This window comes from Podarcis tiliguerta (assembly GCF_965153285.1).
Source record: "Podarcis tiliguerta genome assembly, chromosome: 1".
In the NCBI taxonomy this organism is placed as follows: Eukaryota; Metazoa; Chordata; class Lepidosauria; order Squamata; family Lacertidae; genus Podarcis; species Podarcis tiliguerta.
In genome coordinates, this window is record NC_139534.1 from 51759257 (window position 1) to 51770808 (window position 11552).

The following is an 11552-nucleotide window of genomic DNA, read 5'->3' on the forward strand; positions in this document are numbered from 1 at the left end:
CAGCATGAAGATAAACCTTATCTGTTAATGCCTGCGCATATCAAGCTGCTGTTAATGGCACAGTTCCTGAGACCAGCTGAAAAGTTGGCAACCTTAGTTGGGGATCCTTATGCAAAGGCACAATGGCTCATTTCCTTTCTTCCCCTTGTGACTGTGGAGACATAGCTCACTCACCCCTCACAATGGAAATGGAGATGTCTGAGGTTCCCCCCTCAGCTACTCAGAATACAGGTTTTGGTACAGCCCAGTTACAGAGAGATGGGAGCCAAAGGTTTGATCTAAACGTGAACAGAATCTATTCATAAAACAATAAATGTGGAAAAGACCTTGCAAGTCATCTAGCCCATCCCTGTCTACAATGCAGGATGCAACTGGAGCATTCTTGACAGCCTTTGCTTTAATTAGGTGCATAGCTGTCAACTTTTCCCTTTTCTTGCGAGGAATCCTATTCGGAATAAGGGAATTTCCCTTTAAAAAAAGGGAAACATTGACAGCTATGATTAGGTGTCAGGAACCTTTAGCTCTCCAGATATTTGCTAAACCACATCTCCCATAATCCCTGGGCTTTGGCCATGCTTGCTGAGGCTGATGGGAGCTGTAGCAACGTCCAGTGGGCCAAATCTTCCCCATACCTGGCTTAAATGTATCCAGCGAAGGAAAGCCCACCACCTCTTTAGGTAAGTCTGCTCCACTATTAAATGGCTTTTACCATTAGGAAGTTTCTCCTGAGGTTTAGCTCAAAACTGCTTCCCTGTACCTTCCATCCATTAGTTCTAGTCCTGTCCTCTAGATGTTATTTCCTAAGTTACATGACCATGACAAGTTATGCAACAAAGAATGCAGATAGAAGACTCAGAGTTGAATCAAAACAGCAACACTTATCACATATCACATAACTTGAACTCAAAAGTGAGCAGCCAATTAAACCAACACAGGTCCTTTCATAGAACACTATATCTGCTTCATAGCCAACCCACCATCTGTAAAGTGGGCAAGACTCTCACAAACTTGAAGTAGACTTGTCAACTCCAAAAAAGCCACAAATACACCCCCCAGTGGTCTGCCTTACTAGCAGATTGGTGTGTAGAAATCAGAAGGTCATTCATTTCACTTGCCAATTCTATACAGTAAGCTATTGCTAAAGGCACAGCTACACAGGCTGGCTAAAGTGGGCAGCCCTGACTGGGAACTGAAACTAGGTTTGCTTCAAGACAATTTGTTTTTTGAACATTCATCCTGATTTGTTTTCAGGGAACATAAAGCAAGTATTATCCCAGCCTTTCCTGTTGGGAAGAGGTCTGATTTTGGGGGGAAGTGGGTTTGTGGTGCAACTCTAACTGTGCCACTGAAATTTGCTGGTACAGTGGTACCTCGGATTACATACGCTTCAGGTTACAGACTCCACTAACCCAGAAATATTACCTCGGGTTAAGAACTTTGCTTCAGGATGAAAATAGAAATCGTGTAGCGGCAGCAGGAGGCCCCATTAGCTAAAGTGGTGCTTCAGGTTAAGAACAGTTTCAGGTTAAGAACAGAGCTCCAGAACGAATTAAGTTCTTAACCGGAGGTACCACTGTATATGATTGCATCCCAGCCAGAAATAGTGATGGTCTGGAAGTGCCCTAGAAAACGAAAGAGAAACACGAAATACCAGCTGATCTTATTCTCTGAATGAACATTCCCTCCACCACCTGGGCTAAAGCTACCCATTTGACTCCTATTGACTTTTCTTATCCAGTGTATCACCTAATATTCAGATTCGCTTTTGGAATCAATAGATGACCTGCTGTCAGTCCTAGCAAGCTGGGCTGCTACTGGTCACTGCAGGTCACAATTTAGCATACTGTCAAAGCCTGTCAAAGAGAAAGCAGGCTCTGGGTGGGAATTGTAAAATGCACAATGGTAATTTTGGTTGGTAATTTTTTCCTCCTGACGTGGAGTCTCTTATCCCTAATCCCAGTGTTTTAAGGTTATTGGAGTTACTTGATAAAATGCAAAATGCATTCAGAGGGACTCTCTTTTTTTATTTCTTCATTTGTTCCAGGACAAAGAAGATTATTAGCTATACTTGTGTATGGATTTGTTGGTCTTGAATTGGGCAGCCCTGAATTAGTAGTCACTACTCTTGGCAAGCACATGTTGGCAAGACATTTGTTCTCAGGAATGTAATGAGCCTCTGCAGACTCTAGGACAGTTCATGCCATACAATAGATTTCTTACTTTGCAAGGTGCCACAAAATCTGTGCCATTTTTGCAACACTGAATGAAAAGAAACTCAGGTGTGGCCTCTGGTGAAAAGATCATGTCTGATTGTAGGTGCATGGTTCCTTTTCCCTCTCCAAACATTCCCTATCGTGAACCTTGGCAAGCCTTACATAAACAACCCTTGCCAACAGAGCTGCTTTGAACTGAATTGGCTTTGCTTGCTTGGGGCTCCTCCCTCCAGCAAAACACTGCCAGGCTCCACCTCTCAGAGTCAGCCACATCCGCCCAGGAATCCGGCACTGGGCGCCTTTCGGTTGCAGTGAGCAAACCCACCCAGAAGTAAAGTGGGGGAAACACTAGCAGCCGGGCTTCCCTTCCGACACTCGGCTGCAATCCATTGCATGCCGGTTACAAATAAATATCCCCTCCCTCTGCTTCGATCCATTACACCGGGTCAAAGGAGGAGAGGATGGGGACCAATTCCCATCAAGCCCCTCCTCTGCATCGATTGATTTGGGGTGGGGGAAGCGTCCCATCTCCTGACTCAGAAAAGGGTCGGAGTCTTGTCTTGCAGAATTAATCTCCAGGTCCCACATTTCTCTGGATTCTAGTAATCTGCCCTCGCTGACAATACACAGGTGGTACCTTGGGTGCAAGTGGTACCTACAGATGTCCAAGAGCAACAGTTTTCATGTGAATGCACTTTTCACTCGGTAATCATGCAATTAACTGGGCATGACTGATTCATTAACTCCTCTGGGGTGGTAACACAGGGAGGCAAAACCAGAGGGTGGCAAGCCTTCCACAAACAGTATTTTGGACTCAAGGATTATTCCTGGGGGACCTATTACCTGTGGTGAGATCACTAGTTCTACTTACTGATCCACATAGCATACGCATCAGAAAGGCACAGACCCCCTTGCTTCAAAAAAAGGGGGAATGCCTGTTCATCCAATGTTAGTAACATTCCTATAGTTTGAATTATATATAATATATACAGTACTGGATATGCTCCGAAAATACACAGCATATATGCTATTTAACCTTCAATGTGCTCAAAATACCCTGATGAATCCCCTCACCCGCTGCTCTGAAATGGCGTACCTGCAATAACATTTCCAAGCATTACTTGAGCTTCCAGCTGCTCAGAGCATACTGCACCTCTCTGACAACAGCCACATGCACACTACACGTTTAAAAGTGCTATACCATCACTTTAAATCACCATGGCTTCCTCAAATATTTCTAGGAGCCCCTATTGTCCTCACAGAGCTACAATTCCCAGGGTGGTTCAATAACCAATCCCCTCTTCCCAGGGAGAAGAAGGAATTTGTGGGAAGCCATCATGGCCATAGCCAGGATTTTTGTTGGGGGTGGGGGCTGGCAAAGCTGTTGAGCTTTTGAGAAATCAAAGTTGTTGAGCCCATGGAAGTCGCCATGCCTGTTTAAAGTGGTACTGTAGCACTTCAAATGTAAGATGTGAATGTGGCCAATATTTAGCTTGTCCTCGTGTACCATGCAAACAGGTTTGGAAAAGCTGGACTACTGTGCAGTGCACAAAAAAAACCTCAAGAAAGGGTCTTGAGGGAAAGGGTGGGGAATCTCCTTCAGCTTGAGGGCTACAGTCTCTCGGGGAACTTTTGGGGGGCTTCATGCCAGTGGTAGGTGCAGGGCAGTTGCAAAAATGGCCAGAGCAACAGATGTAAGTCTTTCCTTTATACAGTAAGCTACACAAGCAGTTTGCACCTGTGCGCACACACTTCTTTTCAGGAAACAAGAGGCATTATCGCAATTCAATGACACGTTCTGGCTAAACAAAAGCACTTGGAGAGGGTGTGGAGCAGGGCCAATGAGTGGTATTACCTGGGACACAGTGTGGCCTAGCGAGAGCCCCAAGGGCCACATAGTGAGGCCTGGAGGGCCACATTCAGCCCCTGGGCCTGAGGTTCCTTCCTCCAGGCCTATAGTCCTGCAGCTGCCCTATAAATGTGAACTTAGGTCTGTGCTCTCTCTCATACTTTGGCTTTGAAGAAATACCCTCCAGCCTCAAGGACCCTAGGCTCAATCCCCACAGTTAAGAGCTGCCCCTCTCCTGGAGTCCATATACATATGGAGTTACATATTCCTCTTGAGCTAGAGGAGCATAGCAAAATTTAGCATTGGAAATTACTTTTATTATTATTTATTAAATTTTGTATATCACCCTCCACCTGCAGATCTCAGGGCAGTTCACAACATTAAATTACAACATAAAAACCACAAAATACATAGTAGAAATAAGAATAACTTAAAACATAACATAAAACAGAAATATCCAATAAATCTAATGAATGCCACACAGGTACAGTCCAATGAAGTTTAAGTACTTCAAAGTCCCCTTGGCTAACAAAGAGTTAAGCATGTGCTTGATTGAAATGGCCTGCATATTTGTTTGCTTCCCTGTTCCATCATCGTAAATAATTAGACGGCCTCAACCCATTCATGTTTTGGTTCTTCCGATTTCTGATTTGCAATCACGTATTATGGGGTAATCACCTATTTTCTGATAGAACTCCTATGCTGTGAACAACTGCATACAGGCAGAAATTCAGTGGGTTTCTGACACTGTACTGCAATGTCTATTTGTCGTGCAGCTGCTAAAAGTAAAGCAGAGAAGCCTTGCCAAGAAAACAGGTGGCAGCCAGATCCGTTTGCATTACTCAACATGCCCTTTCAATCGCAGGGCGCATGTGGGCTGCTCCTTAGCACTTTCCCTCTGCCCTGCCTCCAATAAGGAAGTGCTTGCTGCAGGCCTCTCCCTGTGCACAAACATTCCTTCACACACAGAATGTCCCACCCCACCGGAGCTCAGCTGTCCACCCTCCCTCCCTTTTGCAAGCAGGTAGCATACCTGAGGCTTTCCTTGCCAGGGCCACGTCAGCTTCTTCCCTGAGCAGGCCCACAGGTAAGTCGAAACAAAGCTGGGGGCAGATTATGCAGTGGGCGTCTGCTCCAGAGCCTCATGCAGGAGTTAGAAGTTTTGTGTTTATGTGTGTTTTTTAAGGGATGGGAAACTTGCACCTCTCCAGGGTCTCTGGGCTCAAGATTGCTGTTTTGTGCTGGTGAGAATAGACAGGTCAGCTTATGGCTAGAACCTCATAACTAGGCTGTACTCATCATTGGATTAGACAGATTTCTTTTCCATATGTGAGTATAAGTGGGGATGTGGGGATTTCAATCCATCACAGATTTGTGACTGAGTGCAGAATCATGGTGGCAGAGATGATGGTTTAAAGGGTGCACACAAAATACACTTGGGTGTGCTTGTACCATTTATAATTTCCTTTCACTACACTTGGACAGTCTAAAAATCACTCTCCTATCTCCCCCTGCCCTGTCCCTGGAACCTGCTCTGTTTATTTGCCTTCCCTGATCCAAAGCCTTTCAGGCTGTCCTCTGTCCAAATTCATAATCCAGTTGAGGTTAGGACTTAACACTGATGACCCCGGAAAAACTGTCTGCGGACAAACGTCGGCTCCCTCAGCCTGTAAAGCAAGATGTGGGCCACAACCCCAGAGTCGTTCACGACTGGACTTAACTATCAGGGGTCCTTTACCTTTACCTTTTAAGAAGACAACCAGGCTGGTGCCAGTGGTTTGGAAGAGTGTGGCTCCAGCTCTTGATCAGCTATGAGATTCACCGTGTTGGGTTTTTTCTCTGTATAGCTTATCCTTTGGGGATTTTGGCAAGGATAAAAAGGGGAAATACGGTAATATGCCATTTGATCCACCTACATAGAGGTGATTTGCTTTAAAAATGGAGGTTCCAGAATGCATGTTTGCCTGGAAGCCACATCATCTGAAGAGAGGGATCCCCTTTTCCTGATCCCAGAAATGTTGGAACTGACCATGTTCATCTATAGTTGAGAGAAATGTACTACTCACATAGTATTAAGGTTCCCTGCTTATTGTTACTGTACATGTTTCAAGGCTGTTGTATAGACTGCAATTTCATGCTTTCATCATGCAGGCACCAATTTCTTTTTATTTCTTTTTCTAGCCCTTATGGCTACAAATTTTGTGGGCAATACCTGGAAAAATATTAGAAGCCTTGTGGAGCACTGAGCAGGATTTGCACTGGTAGAGAGGCTCTCTAACCAGCAGAATATGAAAATGTGCAAATATATGCAAATTTGATTATTCATGTTGTAGAATTCAGGGGGGGGGGGTGAAATCTACCTTAGTGTAGATTTTCATTTTTCACACAGAGCACACACAGTCTGGTGATTTTAGACTGGAGTGGTAGCTCTCCTCCTTCCCCTGTTTCTTACTCAACCTGGGTGCCCAAATGCAAACAGTTAATAGCCCCAAGTTGTGTTTCTCCTTCACACCATTGAACAGGGGTTAGATGCTCTGGAATAGCTGTGCCACAACAGTGGCAAGTAGATTTCAAGTTTGCAGGATCCACTTTGTTTTCTCCTGGAACCTCAAAGTCCACCAACTGAAGCAAAGTGCAAAAGAGTGGCTTAACTTGGGACTGTGCTGGACATACACTTGGAATTAAGGGATATAGCACCTCTGAGTGCATGCCTCAGCCCAGGAATGGAGCTCATAGTCCTTTCATTCAACAATCCATTCCTGGTTTCCCACTCACTCCCACCCCACAAGTTTTGTTTCAGCAACCCAGCTTGGTAGAAAGTCATTGCCAGTGCTTTTTTCTGGGGGTGCATAGGGATATATATACCCCTAAACATTTTGTGAACCTTTGTACTTTTGTCCATTTGCTGTATTTATTTTTCCTGATTTGAACTATAAAATGGTGATTTTCTTGAGTCAAAATGAGAGTACCCCTAAACATTTTTTAGAGGGGGGGGGGGGAACTGGTCATTGCTATAGTTAAACTACTGAGAATCAGAAATTCTTGGTGATCTGTTTCATGCAAACTACCCAGAAAGCTATTGGTAGATCCTAATTTACCTTCTGCCCCCTCTCACTGTGGGCAAATGACCCTTCTAGCCCCTTTGACATTTCTCCCCAGAAAAGGGATGGGGAACTTGTGTCTCTCTACCTGTTGCTAAACTGCAACTCCCATCCCCCCTGCCAGTGGGGGTTGGAGTCCAGCAACACCTGGAGGGCCACAAGTTCCCCATTCATGCACCTGTCTCAGAAGTGGATTCAACAGGGTAATGTAGATCCTCCTGATGGGGTAACTGGAGCCTCATAAAAAAATAATAATGGCGCAACACCAGCTCTACAAGCCAGACCATTGTATTCGCCACCATGAAAGGGAGGGAGGCTGTTGTCACTATCTCACATCTCCTTTGCCTCCTCAAATGCTGCTTTGCTTCTTATGTCTCCAGAGACTGTGTGGGAAGCTTTGGGGGATCAAGAACCCAGTTCCACCATCTTTAATCTACACCACATATCCTACCTGCGCTGGGCTTGTTTTCAGTTGCCTGCGGCTGATTAATAGGACTCAGGCAGCTAAAGCAAGTCTGGAGCATGAAAGGAGAGCCCTCCAATTGTGAAAAGATCAAATGTAGCAAGCTGGAGAAGACACACTTGAGCCAGAACATGGAGCAGGACATAAAGATGGCACAGCTGTGGAACACGATGGACCAATGGATCACAGGGCAGAGACAGGTGGAACTCCAACTCCCATCAGCCACACCCAGAAGACCAGTTGTCAAGATGATGGGAGCTGCAGTCCAGCAACATCGGGGGGGGGGGGGAGAGGTGCATAGGTTCCCCATGTCCGCTCAGGGGTGACAGGATGTGAGTGGCTTGTCTGGCTTCCCAAATAGATGATTTGGGATGACCTGGAGAAATGGTTTCTGTATACCTGGAATAGGGAAACCTTTTCAGCTCAAGGGCTACATTCTCTTGTGGACAACCTTCCAGGGGAGGATCCACTTAACTTCCCATTCAGAAGCATCCCATCCCAATGTTTAAAAAGGAGTGCTGGGGCTGCATGGGGAAGAGGCGAAGTGCCTCTTAACACATAGTAACAGCAATAACAGATGAAATGGAAACCTTGGAATACTACATCATTGGTTATCCAAGGATATTTGAGCCCTGAACCCTAGACACTTCCAAATGAGTATGTTTCCATGAGGGTCCACAAGCAGAGGATGCCTGTGGGACATCTTCTGTGCAGGAAACCCAGCCTAATCTTTTTCTACACAGAGAGAGAGGTGAATAGAGGACACTTTGCACATGTTCAGAGGCATGCCACATCCCAGTCCGCTTGCATGTACAGAAAACCATTAACAGAAGGCATTAACGTGAGATTCCTGAATCTGACAACAGTTTCTTAAAGAGGTTCTGATACTTTATATCAGCAGGCCCCATTTCAACATCTGAAAGGATGTCTCTTGTAAACCACATAGAACCACTAACATAGCTTGCCGTGTCTGTTCTGGGGGTGATCTCTGACGAAAGGCTCCTAGCAAAGGAAGGATGTCCATTATGCCCATATATGGGAAGGGGAAAGGAATTTTTGCCCTTGACATATTAAAACATTGCAAGGGAGCCTGCAATAACAAATTTATTGTCTCACCACATAAACAGCACACAGCAGCCTGTTCCCACACAAACTGTTCAGCTAGGCTGCTCTGACAAGGTGTCGTTTGAACATCGCATTGTTAATTTGAACATTTGGTGTTAATTTGCCAAAACCAGCTAATGGGCCTTGGAATTCAAATGATTAAAGTCCTTCCAGTCCCCCATAACAGCAACTGGCCCAAAGCTACTCAGATCTTCTGTGACAGCAAGCAATTCTAGGCATGCCTCCAGACTGTTCCTGTTTTTCAGGAAGGATTCGAACCCTCTGCCACCCGAGGACAGCAGATCCACTTTATGCAGTGGCTGAAAAATGCACTGAAAAGTGTGGGATGAACAACAGTAAGATGCATGAGCACCCTGCAAGCAAATTGGGATGAATGCCCACTATCATGAAACGTATCTATAAATGAATCAAAATGAATGTTCAGTAAAGACTGAACATAGTGTAACCTCCATGAAAACTGTGTAAGCAAATCAGGATGAATGCTCAACAAACAGATTGTGTGGAGGAACCCTAAGCCAATGGCCAACAGTGGTGCTGTGACCCCCTCCATTGCATAGGCTGCATTAAGACACCAGAGAAGACTGGCCATCACTGACCCATTGTCCATACTCAGTAATGTCATGAGATTACAGATTAGTGGCCCACCAACACTGGTGTTATATTGCACCAAACACCATATTAAACCAAGCATCCATCTTAACTTAGCCTGGGCTATGAGCACGCTAGCAGTTATACAGTTGTTGTCTTGAACCCCTGACCTACCTAGCAGCAAGTCAGTAGTCCCCAGTCCAGTGTCAATCCACATGTCCAAAGTCCAAACCTAAGCACAGAAATCCTGGAGCCTTCAAGCTGAGATCCACCAACATGAACAAACACAGCCCTAGAACTCTGGTGCCCTTTGTATGCTGATTGTAGCATCTGGGCTTGACGAGGCATGTGACCATCATCTTTTTCAAACCTACTCCAGCTGAGGAATCACACGCCTCCTCCCAGAGCTATCAAGCCCCACCTGGCCAGCTAGTGAACTAGGCTATGGAACCTTGCCTGCCTCAGCCTCCTGCAGCACCCCACTTGCTGCTCTCTATGCCTCAGGGCCCACCATGTTTGTGGAGCCAGGGGCCCCTCTGACTCTGGTGATTGGTCCTGCTGCTCTGGATCCTGTGCACTGATCCCTATGCCCTTGTCAACCTCCTTCACCCTGTAAGTACTTCCTACACCAACTTCCCCTTCCCCAGTTTGCCCCAGTGTGTCCCAGTTCATGACAGCTGTCCTTTAAGCTTCTAGTTACATTTTGTTTCAGGCTAATGAGAACCTTTGGGTTGGTCTGCAAACTGATTCCTACTTCTGTGAGATTTAACTTGCTTGTAGTGATGAAAGATGCAGAGGGAGATCATGTATGCACAACAACAAGGGCAATTTTCATAGCAAGGGGGCCTGTTGCTATTTTTTTTTCTGAGATTAAAAGTAAAAAGGGAAATGCAAGGAAGCAGACAGGCATTATTCTTTCCAGATCTCTCATCTGCCCACCCCATCTTCTTTCAGCTCTCTGAACAAGAGTGTAGACCACGTGTTGTTTTCTTGCTGCCTTCTGATGCCTTGACAGTGAAATGCATGCATTTCCCCTTATTTAGCCACTAGATGTCTCTGTGCTGTCTGCTTGCCCAGACAAGGTACAGTATACAGAACCTGGGGGAAACGACAGGACCTAAGGAGGTAATGCCCAACTTTTGTGCATGTGCATGATATGATGATTATTGATTCGTAAATATTTTGCCTCCCCCCCCAAAAAAAATTAAAGGTAGACTGTGGTTCTGTATTCTAACAGGGGACAGGATAGAGGCTCTTTGGCATTTTGGCAGAGAGCATATCAAACTTGCCAACTCCAGCCTGCATTCATCAACCACTCTTTGAACCACGTTTCTGTAGAAAACTCTCCCCAACCTGGTGCCCTCCAAATGCTGGTGGACTACTGCTCCCATCACTCCTGACCATTGGCTGTGCTGGCTGGGGCTCCTGGGCCTGGAGTCCAACAGCATCTGGAGGGCACCAGGTTGGGCTAGAGCCTTGGCAGCCCCTCCCCAGAAGCCAGTGGCAACTGGTGCTCATTGGTACTTGCGAGGCAGAAGACAGGGAGGAAAACAGTAGGTAGGACCATTTTCTCACTGTCCTTCTTCCTGCCGAGTTCTACAAAGTTCTATACTGAGTCTAAAAAGGAAGGAAAAGCTGACAGCCATCACCCCTTTCCCTTGGGCTGGTTGTAAGTAAGAAGGCAGGCAGGTGGAGGCTGGCTGAGGGAAGAGGGAAGTTGGTGGGGTGTTGCCCCTTTTGCCCTAGCCTCCACTGCCAAGAGCAACACTGTTTCACCACCATCACCCAAAATCTGCTGTCTTGGATAGACTTCTCACTCGGCTCCATAGTTGTGGCAGTAACCTTAGCACTGACACCACCATCATGTTTGCCTAGGAGGGCCCTGTTTCCAAAGAGCTCCTTCCATTATCATCATCAATTTATATGCCACCCATCTGACTGGGTTGCCCCAGCTACTCTGGGTGGCTCCCTAAAAAACAACAAACAAACAAACAAACAAACAAAAACAAAACAACGTAAATACACAATACACACACACAAAACTTCAGACATCTTTTAAAAATCACATCTGCTGGGAGGATGCTCCACAGGGCAGGTGTGACTACTGAGAAGGCCCTCTGCCTGGTTCCCTGTAACCTCTTCTCTCTCAATGAGAGAACCACCAGAAGGATCTCGGTGCTGGACCTCAGTGTCTGGACTGAACAATGGGGGTG